The sequence below is a fragment of the Globicephala melas genome, chromosome 4, assembly GCF_963455315.2.
Source record: "Globicephala melas chromosome 4, mGloMel1.2, whole genome shotgun sequence".
In the NCBI taxonomy this organism is placed as follows: Eukaryota; Metazoa; Chordata; class Mammalia; order Artiodactyla; family Delphinidae; genus Globicephala; species Globicephala melas.
The window spans coordinates 122,845,925-122,858,868 of NC_083317.1; the positions used below are offsets into that span (position 1 = coordinate 122,845,925).

The 12,944-nt window shown below is 41.1% G+C and overlaps 1 protein-coding gene across 3 annotated transcripts in view; it reads right to left on the reverse strand.

Moving 5' to 3' along the window:
* PLS1 (plastin 1) overlaps positions 1-12,944 on the reverse strand; it is a 120,013-nt gene that overhangs the window by 53,740 nt on the left and 53,329 nt on the right. Inside the window, exon 1 of one of the 3 annotated variants that reach the window (XM_060298520.1) lies at positions 3,205-3,310. The exons of the other annotated variants lie outside the window; for them this stretch is intronic. The gene's annotated coding sequence lies outside the window, so the exon portion shown is untranslated. Of the gene's footprint in view, positions 1-3,204; positions 3,311-12,944 lie in introns of those variants that run through there. 3 annotated transcript variants of the gene reach the window in all.

Consider the following 12,944-nt stretch of genomic DNA (forward strand, 5'->3'; position numbering starts at 1 on the left):
ATTTCATAAGGATAAAGAAGTTTATAGCATTACACAAGTCCTTTAGTATTTAAATGAGAAAAATACAGAACAATCTTTAAGATATATTCTTAAAAGAAGAAAGCAAGATGCAGATGAATAATATGGTTGGCGGAAGGGGAGCTGTATCAGTTGTGTATTTATAAAAGCATTTCCAGAAGGATACAGAGAAAGGTAACAGTGATTGCCTCTCGAGGGAAAATGGGGGATTGGAGGCACAATGATAAAGGGGCTTATTTTTCATTATGTATATTTTTAACTTATTTTTTTAGACTATAAGCCTATCAAAATCAAAAATAACTGAAAAAGAATAGAAGTAATTGTGGTAAAACACTGGAAAAAAATAAAATAAATACTAGTGGTCTGAAAGTAGACACTATTGAACACTGACAGATAATAAGATTAATATATACGTACCTATATCTATATGTTACAATTTTAAGTAAGAGCACCTATATTTCCTTACAAAGCAAAATACTATGATTAAAATAGCAAAGTAATTTATAGCCTTCCACAAAGGCATGACGATTTAGCGGTAGAATGGTTAATGGAAAATATATTGCCTGTTTTGTAAGTGTAGACTCTGCATAAACATACAGTATCAATATTCTTCTAAGGTTTTGCAAAATTATGATAATATTAGGATTCTTCAGAAACTAAGTACAGTATATAGTCTGCCTTAACAAGCATGTTTTTTTTGGCTGCTCTGCGCAGCATGCAGGATCTTAGTTCCCTCATCAGGGATTGAACCTGCACCCCCTGCATTGAGAGCATGGAGTCCTAACCACTGGATCACCAGGGAAGTCCCAACAAGCATTTTTGCATAGCACAACAAACTTATCGGGAGCAATATACACTGTTGGCTGAGAAAATATTTGATATGTAAAAGACTGTTACATGATCCCCAAATAAATTGCTTACTATGATATTTTTCCATGGAAAAATGTTTCTGCTACGATAAGAAGCACTGACGTTTAAAAACTTTATGGACGAGAATTAAAGTTTCAAAGTATTATGTTAAAATTTTAGAAGAGGGCTTCCCTGGTGGCGCAGTGGTTGAGAGTCCGCCTGCCGATGCAGGGGACACCGGTTCGTGCCCCGGTCTGGGAAGATCCCACATGCCGCGGAGTGGCTGGGCCCGTGAGCCATGGCCGCAGAGCCTGCTCGTCCGGAGCCTGTGCTCTGCAACGGGAGAGGCCACGGCAGTGAGAGGCCCAAAAAAAATTTCAGAAGAAAAGCTCAATGACCCTATAACTAGTATCCCCATATTTATTTTTCTTACTACTCCCAGACTTAGGTGATTAATGCACTGTCCTAAATGCTTTGTGTCCATTCTCACTTACTCCTCACCACTCCATGAGGTAGGTACTGTCCTCATTTTATAATTGAGAAAGGGATGCTTCATAGGATTGAGTAACTTTCTCAAGGTCCCAAAGTGAATAACTCTCATTGTCTCCTAACTGAGTTATGGCAGAACCTGACTGTCTCATTCCTACTTCTAGGCCAATATGCTCTGCCGCCTCCCCCATATAATCTGACATCAAATCATAAAAACATGTCAATATGTGTTTGTACAATAATCACACAATAACTTACACAACATATGAAGCATATATTATATATCTGTGAAATAAGAATTTGCATTTTAAAAGAAATCAGCTTCTGTAAAATTCTTTATAAAGTTTTGGGGAAAACATTCTAGCTAGATCAACTCATTTTTATTTATCACATAACTTGTCGGTCCTGAAACACTGTAGAATACACAGTTACTAGAATTCACTTTGTAGTTTTAGAAATGAAGAACACATCACTAACAGGTACCCAAACACTGAAACATACATACCTGGATGCCTGATACAGCTCAGAGCATAGTTTTCCAAAGTCAGTCCTGAAAGATGCAGCCCAGAGGTGGCCAGGATCACTGACCAGAGATCCACCAACAGGGCAGGTTATGCTGAATTCTCTAGACAGGTACATCTTCCCATGGATTTTGACATGTGCCCTATACATCTTCAATAATTTCAACTCTGCTTTCCTCCTCTGTTTTTTTTTTTTAGCCCATATAATTTTAAGTAAAACCTTCTTTCACCAATTAAAGCCCCCTTTTTCCCCCTCTCCCAATCCTCAAGTGTACCTGACACAACCAAACATAAAATTGGAAAGTTAAGAAAGTATATTCTAAAAATGAACTTTTTAATTTAGATGAAATTGGATCTCATCTTTTCTCCTCCCTCAAATTTCTAACTTCCTTGAACCTTTAAAATCTTTACCAAAATTAGTCTAAGTAGCCCTTTACGATTGGCAGGATCTAAAGCTCTTAGGACAGTTTCAAAGAAAAAGGCATTAGAAACAACCCTGAGACCAACAAGACTTTGATGCCTTTCTACCAATCCCAAAGGTCCCAACTTGGAGGGATCAAAGCTGTCTTTCCTGGTACCTTTTGGCTTCCTGGTTATTCTGCTTTCCCTCCTCCCACTGTGGTCCTAGACCGGGACACCTGAGATTCTGAGTTCTCCGGGGAACCACTGGCCCAGGGCAGGCAGTCTTCCCCCAGCCCATTCTCCAAAATTCCCTTCTTCCCTTCTTTCCCCTTCTCTAGTCTTAAAAACAATAATGGCAAATATTTAGAGAGGACTTTCAGTGGGGCTGGAACTATGCCACCTTCCTCACACACAGGAGCTCACCATTTATCTGTTCCTCTGATGGAACAAGCATCCTCCCTTCAAATGTAAATTAGAGGCCTACAAAGATTAGGTAACCTGCCCAAGGAAGGTAGACAAAATAAAAGATTCAAAATCAAATCTGTTGGGCTTCCCTGGTGGTGCAGTGGTTAAGAATCTGCCTGCCAATGCAGGGGACATGGGTTCAAACCCTGGTCCGGGAAGATCCCACATGCCGCGGAGCAACTAAGCCCATGCACCACAACGACTGAGCCTGCACTCTAGAGCCTGTGAGCCACAGCTATTGAACCCACATGCCACAACTGCTGAATCCCATGCACCTAGAGCCTGTGCTCCGCAACAAGAGAAGGCACCGCAATGAAATGCCCGCGCACCGCAACAAAGAGTAGCCTCCGCTCACCGCAACTAGAGAAAGCCCGCACACAGCAATGAAGACCCAACGCAGCCAATAAATAAATTAATTTTTAAAAAAAGAACATAAAGAAATGTGGTATTTCTTTCCTACCTGATTTTTTATGGCAAAAGCCTTGATGGTGTCTCTCTAGAGAAGTGACCAGGATCAGATGTTCCAGAGCATTTCAGTACCTCTGGTGAGTAGCAGTTCTACTGGTGTCCTGTCTCCTCCTTCCCTTCTTCACAAACTGAGCTCCCACCACAGCCCTCCTCTTTTCCTTTCACATCCTATATTCAGCTCTCCACTACAAGTTGAAAGATCACAGGTGAAAAATTTAAAAAAAAGAAAGAAAGAAAGGAAGGGAGGAAGGGAGGGAGGGAAGGAGGAAGGAAGGAAGGAAGATAGATCACAGGGTCACTGGAATAAATCACTATGTGAAAAAATAAACAGCTAAGAAATACAAATCAATTGAAGAGTTTTCTTTCTAATTTAAAGGAAACCTGGAAAATATTTTTATCTATCTATAATATTTCCATCAATCTCCTTTTTCAATTACATTTCACAATAGAGAGCTGTGTCATTCATTTTGCAAAAAGCAAACATCATATTCCATATCAACCTGTTAATTTCTTCAAATCAGATTTTCTTTAGTTAACTGGAATGTCCACTGACTCTCTAATATAAGTATGAATTGGGATACCATTGACTTTGTTAAATATTAGTCTCCTATTCTACACACCAGCCTGGAGTGCCCTTTGGACAAAGCAAGTTATTAATGGGTGCAGTGTAATTCACATTTTCCCTGAGCATCTTTCTGCTCTGACAGAACGGAGCTCAGCTTTCTCATTCATTCTACAAGGGGCAGCCATGCTAGGTTTCCTAAAAAGTGATCAATTTGATCGCCAACAGCCAGGATTTTCCAAGCCCCAAACTATTTTTTAAAAGGTAATGTTAAAAAGAGTTCCCGTTATTCTCAAATAAGCAAAATAATTTCCTAAGTGCCTGCACGATCCTAGAAACATAATTAGGCACCATTATGAAGAGTTAAGACAGGTTTAGCACCTGGGATGAAGGGACAGTTGGCTCTGAATTGACTCATTTGTGACCTCTCAAAGGGAGGCCTGGTAATCTCCTGCAAAAACAAACAAAACAAAAAGTAACAATATACTGTTATCTTAATGTTGGGGCTTTTTTCCGCTTCAGTTTTTCCAAGTCTTAACCATCTCATTACTCCCCACACTACCAAGTTAACATGCTCTCTGCCACCTATGCTCAATCCAACAGTCCACTCACTAATGCCCACATCTGCTTAACCCCTCTCACCCACATTAGATCGCCTCTGTCTTTACCTTGGCTTTTATGTATTATTCACATACACTAATGTATTCTTGATTATGTGTTGTCTTGTAATCGTCACATTTTGCTATTTTATTCTTATTCACCTTCCTAACTTCATTGCTTGCTCTTTGCAGGTAAAAGATACATATTTTCTTCTTTTTATGTTCCCCATGGCCTTACTGTATTATGTACGTAGGAAAAGTTTAGTTAAATTCATTATCAGGGATATTTCCCTTCATAGAGCAGGGATGGTACTAGGTCAAAAAAGGGCCAAACAAAACAATGGTCAGTGGGAAATGCGCCACCAACAGATGAGTGAAAAGACTGAGAGAGGGCTTCCACACCTCGATAATCAGTCTTCTTCATTCACTCACCTCATTATTTATTCAACAACAACTTATGAACACCTGTTTACTGTGCTGAGTATTAGGGGCACAAAGATGGCACTGGAGTTTTTGAACCCACATGGGTTGAAAATCTTTCAAAATAATCTTTGCCCTAAATCTTGCAAAATAGTTTTTGTCAACTTTTTCCTAATCCTTTCACAAAGGAGTAAATAATATAGCCCCGATTCTTCCCTAGGGGAACCTTTTAAGTGTTACTCTTGCAAACACCAGATAGAGAAATAAAGAAATCCGCCGGCAAAGTAGAGAAGAACGGAGAGAACTCGCCTACATCTTGTCCCCACTGCCTCACTGCATGGGCCACCGCGATGGTCACCTCCATGACCAGCTGCAGTTAAATTCATCATAGTCCTGTGTATTTGTACACTTGGGCTCTGACTTGGGTTGCCTTCTGAGCATTGAGTGGCTGCTAGAGTTTCCACCAAGGTCTTTCTACATCCATTTACTTCAAAGCCCCAGTACGAAGCCCCTAGTAAGGGAGTTTAAATTCATTCATTCAAGTACTCAACAAATAACGTACTATTTGACTGGACTAAGCATGGAGATTTAAAGATGAATAAGAATCAGTTTCTTCTAAAACAACATTCAATGCAATGCTGACCAGGTTCAACTATAAATGCCTGAGAAGTTTAACTAAAACTGATTTTTTTTGGTAAATGATATAAAGTAATCTTATGATGACTTCTCTTCGATCAACAAATTAGAATCGTCCCCTAATTCATTTGCTGTTTTAATCTGGATTTAAAGGGACCTCCTTGTATACTATACATCACTTATTGTAGGGGTTATTCAGCGTATATCATATATAATCCTGGGTTGGAAGTTTCTAACTGTAGCCAAGGCAATTGTAGTATATGGAATGGCAATAGGAGGCGGCTAAAAGGGGTGTGCATGTGTGGGTTTGTGTCTGTGTGCACACGCACGTGTATCTACACACATGCACAAGCAAACATATGCCCTGAAGAGAAAATAAGAATGGGAGAAAGAGACAGGGACCAAAGATTTTTGAAGAAAACAAAAACAGAAGTTTTTGGAAAAGCATTTAGCATGTGAGAAATTCATGTAACTCTCTTTCTTCATTAAAGCAAAGTGCAAGTCAGAGGTAGGCAAGACCCCAACCAGAATACCTATGTAAAAGCATGTGGGGAGTCAACAAATATTTAGAGTCCAAAAATGGACTCAGACAAAAAGAAAAAAAGTAGATTATACAGAAGGACTTGGAAAAAATAACTTTCCCAAGAACAGACACTGGAAGCTGCTGGCACGACCACTCTGACCTTCCCTACTTCGTGTACGGGATTTGGTCACTCAAGCCCAGAGGTTCAAATGTCATTTGACTTGTGCAGTTGAATGAATAGGTGTGAAGAGTTAGAGTTGCTCACTGAGTGGTTAAATCAGCGTGTAAAAAAAAAATTGGTCTCTTCTCACAAGGCCCTTACTCCAGAGTTCTCCCCATTATCCCTGACTAACACCAAACAGGTGCCGACTCAGGTTTGAAACCCAAATACTTAAAGTAGGTACAAGTGCAGAAGTGATAAAGGGATGGCCTGGGCAGAGAGGGACAATGTGCAAAGCTCACCTCCCACCCTGTGCCCTTAGCTCCACCCGGACGGGTACACTAATGGATCCACCACGCCTCAATGGTGTAGACACAGCTCCTCCACTGCAGCCTGTCCAAGGGGCAGGGAAACCTCTGCCCCTCTGTTAGCGAAGCCAAGGTTAATAATATTATTTTAGTTGAGAAATAGGAAACTACTTTAAATGTATACCTAAAAGATACAAAGTAGAGTTTATTGATCCAAGCTTAAGTCAAGAATATCCATAGGAGACCGTGATTGGAACCATTTGGAAGTGCGAACCAAAGGGGAGGCCTTAGTCCCCAGTACCCCCCTGAAGCCTCACACTCTAAGTTCAACATTAAATGAATATAACTAACTTGTAAACTGAGGAAACTACAATCTATGAAGTGGGAATCAGTTCTTCTCAGGGCCTACTGACCCATGATACCCCATGGTCCCAAGCTCAGCAACTCTTCTGCTCTGAAGGCCATGAAAATTCTTCTTGGTCCCTAAAGTCCTAGATGAGGGATGAGGTCCCTATATCCGACTCCCTAGCCTTCACCCCTTTTCCTGATGTTTCCACGATGCCAATCAGGGCTCTAAAGGAGGAAGCCATGGCTGAGCTCCAATGGACTGTTGCCAAGAGGAATCAGGCCAAAGTCGCCTGATCTTCTGATGTTTAAATGGAAGCAGAAATCCATACTTTTATGTGCCATCTGATTTTTAAATCTGGCAAACAATCTGAATTATTATAAACACCAGGGGTGTCTAACTAGAACCCCAGTCTATTAATTTTGGTTCTGTACCTCCCTAATTTTGTTACTTCACTTGGCCTCCCAAAGGGTCTTGGAGGAAATGCTGTGTTTCTGTAGAAACACTTCAAGAAAACTAGCTCATTCTAAGGGCCAGGAGGAAAATATTTAGTCCCTTAATGTGTCAAAACCCAACCTCGGTTATGCACCTCTTACCATATGATCTCAATGAGGGACATTTCCAAGTGTCAGCTCCTCTGAAAGAAGAGGGTCCAACAGGTCAAGAGCCCATCAATCAGATTCCTAGCTCAGGTAACTGGATCTGCCTACCATCCCAGGATCTTTTTCTTCTCGTTTATTATTTACATCCCATCTACTCTCCCCCAACCCCACCCCGACTTTGGACTTCTCTGGCTAAGAAAATTCAACACACAAGTGTTACCCAAGTTCCTATCATATAATGTTCCAATATCATCAACACTTCAAGTATAATTTTCTCAACATATTTTGTTTTCTTCTCCAGCACCTATTTCTATACTTCTGGTAACAGCACCAATTTTAGTTTTGGGGTTCTACTCATTCCCTATAATCTATCCATGCCATTTGACTGAAGCTCCTGTCCAAGCCAATCAGCACGTCACACTCTCTGGCCATAGTGATTTGGTTTAGGGATGGCCATATCACCCAGCTGGAGCCAAGAAAACAGAAGGCTTTTGTGGAGCTTTCTGTAATGAGAGTCCCACACATTCCCCTTGACCCATATTCATGAGGATGTAGAGGCCAGAATAGCTGCAGCCATCTTGCCTCCACGAGGAAAGAACCCAGGGCTGAGAAAGAAGCCCAAACCAACACTCAGCAGAAAACAGTGACAATGAGTGAAGAGAAAACCCCACACCTGGCAGGGCTGAGTCTTGAATCCCACCGTGCTAACGCCTTTGTGCTTCTTTGGTTACTTGAAACAATATATTTTTTTAACATCTTTATTGGAGTATAATTGCCTTACAATGGTGTGTTAGTTTCTGCTTTACAACAAAATGAATCAGTTATATATATACACATGTTCCCATATCTCTTCCCTCTTGCGTCTCCCTCCCTCCCACCCTCCCTATCCCACCCCTCCAGGTGATCACAAAGTACCGAGCTGATCTCCCTGTGCTATGCGGCTGCTTCCCACTAGCTATCTACTTTATGTTTGGTAGTGTATATATGTCCATGCCTCTCTCTCGCTTTGTCACAGCTTACCCTTCCCCCTCCCCATATCCTCAAGCCCATTCTCTAGTAGGTCTGTGTCTTTATTCCTATCTTACCCCTAGGTTCTTCATGACATTTCTTTTTTCTTAAATTCCATATATATGTGTTAGCATACGGTATTTGTCTCTCTCTTTCTTACTTACTTCACTCTGTATGACAGACTCTAGGTCTATCCACCTCATTACAAATAGCTCAATTTCATTTCTTTTTATGGCTGAGTAATATTCCATTGTATACATGTGCCACATCTTCTTTATCCATTCATCCGATGATGGACACTTAGGTTGCTTCCATCTCCGGGCTATTGTAAATAGAGCTGCAATGAACATTTTGGTACATGACTCGTTTTGAATTATGGTTTTCTCAGGGTATATGCCCAGTAGTGGGATTGCTGGGTCATATGGTAGTTCTATTTTTAGTTTTTTAAGGAACCTCCATACTGTTCTCCACAGTGGCTGTATCAATTTACATTCCCACCAACAGTGCAAGAGGGTTCCCTTTTCTCCACACCCTCTCTAGCATTTATTGTTTCTAGATATTTTGATGATGGCCATTCTGACTGGTGTGAGATGATATCTCACTGTAGTTTTGATTTGCATTTCTCTAACGATTAGTGATGTTGAGCATTCTCTCGTGTGTTTGTTGGCAATCTGTATATCTTCTTTGGAGAAATGTCTATTTAGGTCTCTGCCCAATTTTGGATTGAGTTATTTGTTTTTTTGTTATTAAGCTGCATGAGCTGCTTGTAAATTTTGGAGATTAATCCTTTGTCAGTTGCTTCATTTGCAAATATTTTCTCCCATTCTGAGGGTTCTCTTTTGGTCTTGTTTATGGTTTCTTCTGCTGTGCAAAAGCTTTGAAGTTTCATTAGGTCCCATTTGTTTATTTTGAAACAATGTTTTTTAAAGCCAGGTAAACTGGGTTTCTATTACTTGCAACAATGAGTCCAAACCGATAACAAAGAGCAGTAACAGACGTAATTTACAAAAAGAAAATGGAAAAAGGCAGGGTGTCAATTCCTCAAAGGATAGAGAGTATTTGGAGATCCCGAATTGGGAAAGAAAATTAACCATAATTATATTTTCTGAATAGATTTACATCTAGTAAGAAGCATTTTTTTTTTTTTTTTTTGCGGTACGCGGGCCTCTCACTGTTGTGGCCTCTCCCGTTGTGGAGCACAGGCTCCGGACGCACAGGCTCAGCGGCCATGGCTCACGGGCCCAGCCGCTCCATGGCATGTGGGATCTTCCCGGACCAGGGCACGAACCCGTGTCCTCTGCATTGGCAGGCGGACTCTCAACCACTGCGCCACCAGGGAAGCCCAAGAAGCATTTTTTTTTTCATAATTTGTTATTTACCACCACCACACCTAATCTCAGAAATTCAGTGTATCAGTGAACTACCGAACAGTCAGTTTATGGTTGCTCCCATAGCAATCAACAGTGTTACAGATTATATTCATAGCCTAAAGGCTTCCTAGCCTATGGCTTCTTTGTACCTTTTTTTCCTTCCCTTCATCTACAAAGGTTCTCCCCACTTCTCTCTTAAGTCATCTCTAGCTAAAGATGACAAACTGAGTAGTAATATAGTATGAGAAATAACAGATATTTCTTGTATGAGGCAGGGCAGGGCAATCTAGCTATAATAATGAACATTCAAAATCAACAAATCATTAAAATCAGGACATTACTAACCTACACCTCTAGACTCTACTCTTTCTCTGTGAATAATTCTTGTTTCCCACTCTACCCTGAGAAGGGCCTTCTCTTTCTGTAGAGGTCCCTTTCTGATGGTCTCATCACTTTCCTTCCTGCCACTTACTGTCACTAAGCACAGCTCAAACTCCACCATGACTTCCTTCATTGCCCTCATTCCATTTTAGCACGAGTTTATTGCGAAGATCTGAGGTACTAGGTATTGCACCAATATCTGGAGGCAATCAAATGGTGACTAACACTGAGACCTGGCTCTCAAAAATTTACAACCTAGGAAGGGAGTCAGTAAACCACAGATGACAGCAATGGCAAACGCACAGGACTCCTTCACCCACTGCCGACGTCACTCCAATAGCAGTTCAAACCCACGGAGCCTGGAGTTGCCTCAGGATTCCCTTTTCAGCATGGCCCCACACACAGCCCCTACCAGGGGGCCAGCCCTCAAAATCAACTGAATGTCACCTCCAGAACCGCAGTACAAACTGGAATGAAATAAGCAGGAAAAGAAGAATCTTCTGACTGGAAGATTCAAGGAAGACTTTACAGAAGAGGCATCCTTTGAGACCTTGAAAAATGAGCGAGCATAGAGAGAGAGATGCAAATCCCAGTTAAGGGAGAAAAGTCTTAGAGGTCTCCCCACGGAGCACTGGGTCTGACAAAATGGAGTTCTTAACTAAGTATCTATGTTGTATTACAGCATCTTATCACCATGTAATTTTTAATTACAGAAGAAATGTAAGATACACCATTGCCCTCAAGAAACTTAAACATTTTCAGGGTGATAAAATGATGCAATACAATATAAATTCTCATTTTAAAAATCCACTTTTATCTTCTTGGTGACAATGAAGGTGAGTGATCCTATTCAAAAGGTGTCACTCCTTTGAAAGCCTTTAACTTTTCTGTTAGCTCTTTTGCCTATTGGTAATTTCCATCTCTGACATATGAAAAATAACCCCCGCCGTCTCCAAAGATGGCTGCATGCTACACCTTGTATTCGGAACAGACCAATGCTGGCCAGCCTGAAGACTTGCGCTTTCCATTCACGTAGGCCAAAATTCACTTCTTTTGCACCTCAGACAACAAATGACATTATCCTCCAAGCCATACTTTCTAAAGAGGACGTTTCTATGACTTCTAGGACTCTTGGCCTCATCTGTGTCCCCTTACCTACTGACAATAGAAACACTTAATCTATCTACTTGGTATTTGTGCCAATTAAGGTATTTTGATTGTTAGCAATAAAACTGATTCTGGCAAAATTTGCCCAAAAAGGACCCGCACTGGAAGGGCACTGGGGGTTGGCTCAAAGAATCAAGAGAGGGCTAAACACGCAGGCTCGGGAAGGATGGGTGCCAGGAAGCTCTAAGGAAACCCACAGTGGAAACTATAATGTTCCACTTCGGGCACTAGTTCCAGTTGCTTCAACCACCACCATCTGTGGATGACAGTATCATTCCCAGGATGGCAGAGCTCAGGACACATGCCCATCCCTATGCTCAGAGGATACCAGGAAGACAAGGCCTACAGCTGTAGAGAATCTCATTTGCCTTCTGCCCGCCTCTGTGTTTGCATGAAGCAAAGATAAAAGTTTAAATCTGACTCCAAAACAAATGCAAGCATTCCATCCTAACAGTCTTCTCTCCACCTGAACTCATCTCACCCAACCAAAAACACCTGAAGGTCATACAAACCTGACTCATAAAATCTCTCCCAATTTCCCCACCCCAAAACCACAATACACAGCACTCATACACAATGGCAGTCTGAACAAGGCAAGGAAGACTTGGGCGCTCACTACCGGCCAAGCACTGTTCTGAGCAGTTCACATATTGTCTCGTGTAATCCTCACAGCAATACTATCAGGTTGGTAATAATACAATTCCCATTTTACAGTTAAAGCAATTGAGGCCAAAAGCTTCACAATAAGTGGCAGAGCTGGGATCCAAACTCAGGGAGTCTGCCAAGTCCAGGTCCTTAATTATACATTGCCTTCTCAGTGGTGGTGCCCATCCATCCCCTTTCATCCCTATATCTCAAGTTATACACCCTGTGGCCTTTTCCTGTTAGAAGCTGCCCTAGAACCCTTCTTGTCAGTATAAACTGTTAGGATGTAGTGTGGACACAGTGTGATGTGTCTTATAGAAACTCAGGCAATGGACGGAAGAGTTTGAATGAGCTTTGGGAAAGTGATATGAATTATTTCACAACACATTTTTTTTGTCTCTGGAAAAGTACTTTGCTCCTTTTTTCTATGTATTATTTGGTCACAGGAAAGTATACACCAGGGAGATAATTGCCTAGATTGTTACTGCCTATATTGCCAAATATCTTATTCAGAATGAATGACTCAATACCAACACCAAAGTGCTGTCAGGGAACAGGAAGCCATGAGTCATTTCTAAGTGCTCTGGAATAAACCGGGCATTACCTCCTAGTTTATAACCCGCTTTCTCCCCGATTCTAGCCAAGAATATCTATGTAAATGATTCACAGTGACACGGAGATTCTGGTCCAACCTGTGTCCAAGTAAGCAGTGGAGTCCTACCAGGGTGTTTCCACGTCAGTGTTTGAACTTTAACCTCCAAAGCACACACTGGTTGTGCTTTGAACACACTTAAAGTCTTCATGTTTTATGCAGAAAAATTAAACCAGTATTTTCAGGAGTTGAATCTCTGAGGTACTTTATATTACAACCTGCAGAATCCAACTCTGACATTTCTTTATTAAGAAAACAAGCAAAAGAAGGAATTATCATTATATGTGGGTGTTTTCAAGGATCCACAGAAATCTTTCCTAAATCCTAAGTTTCTATAAATTATGGATAAAAAT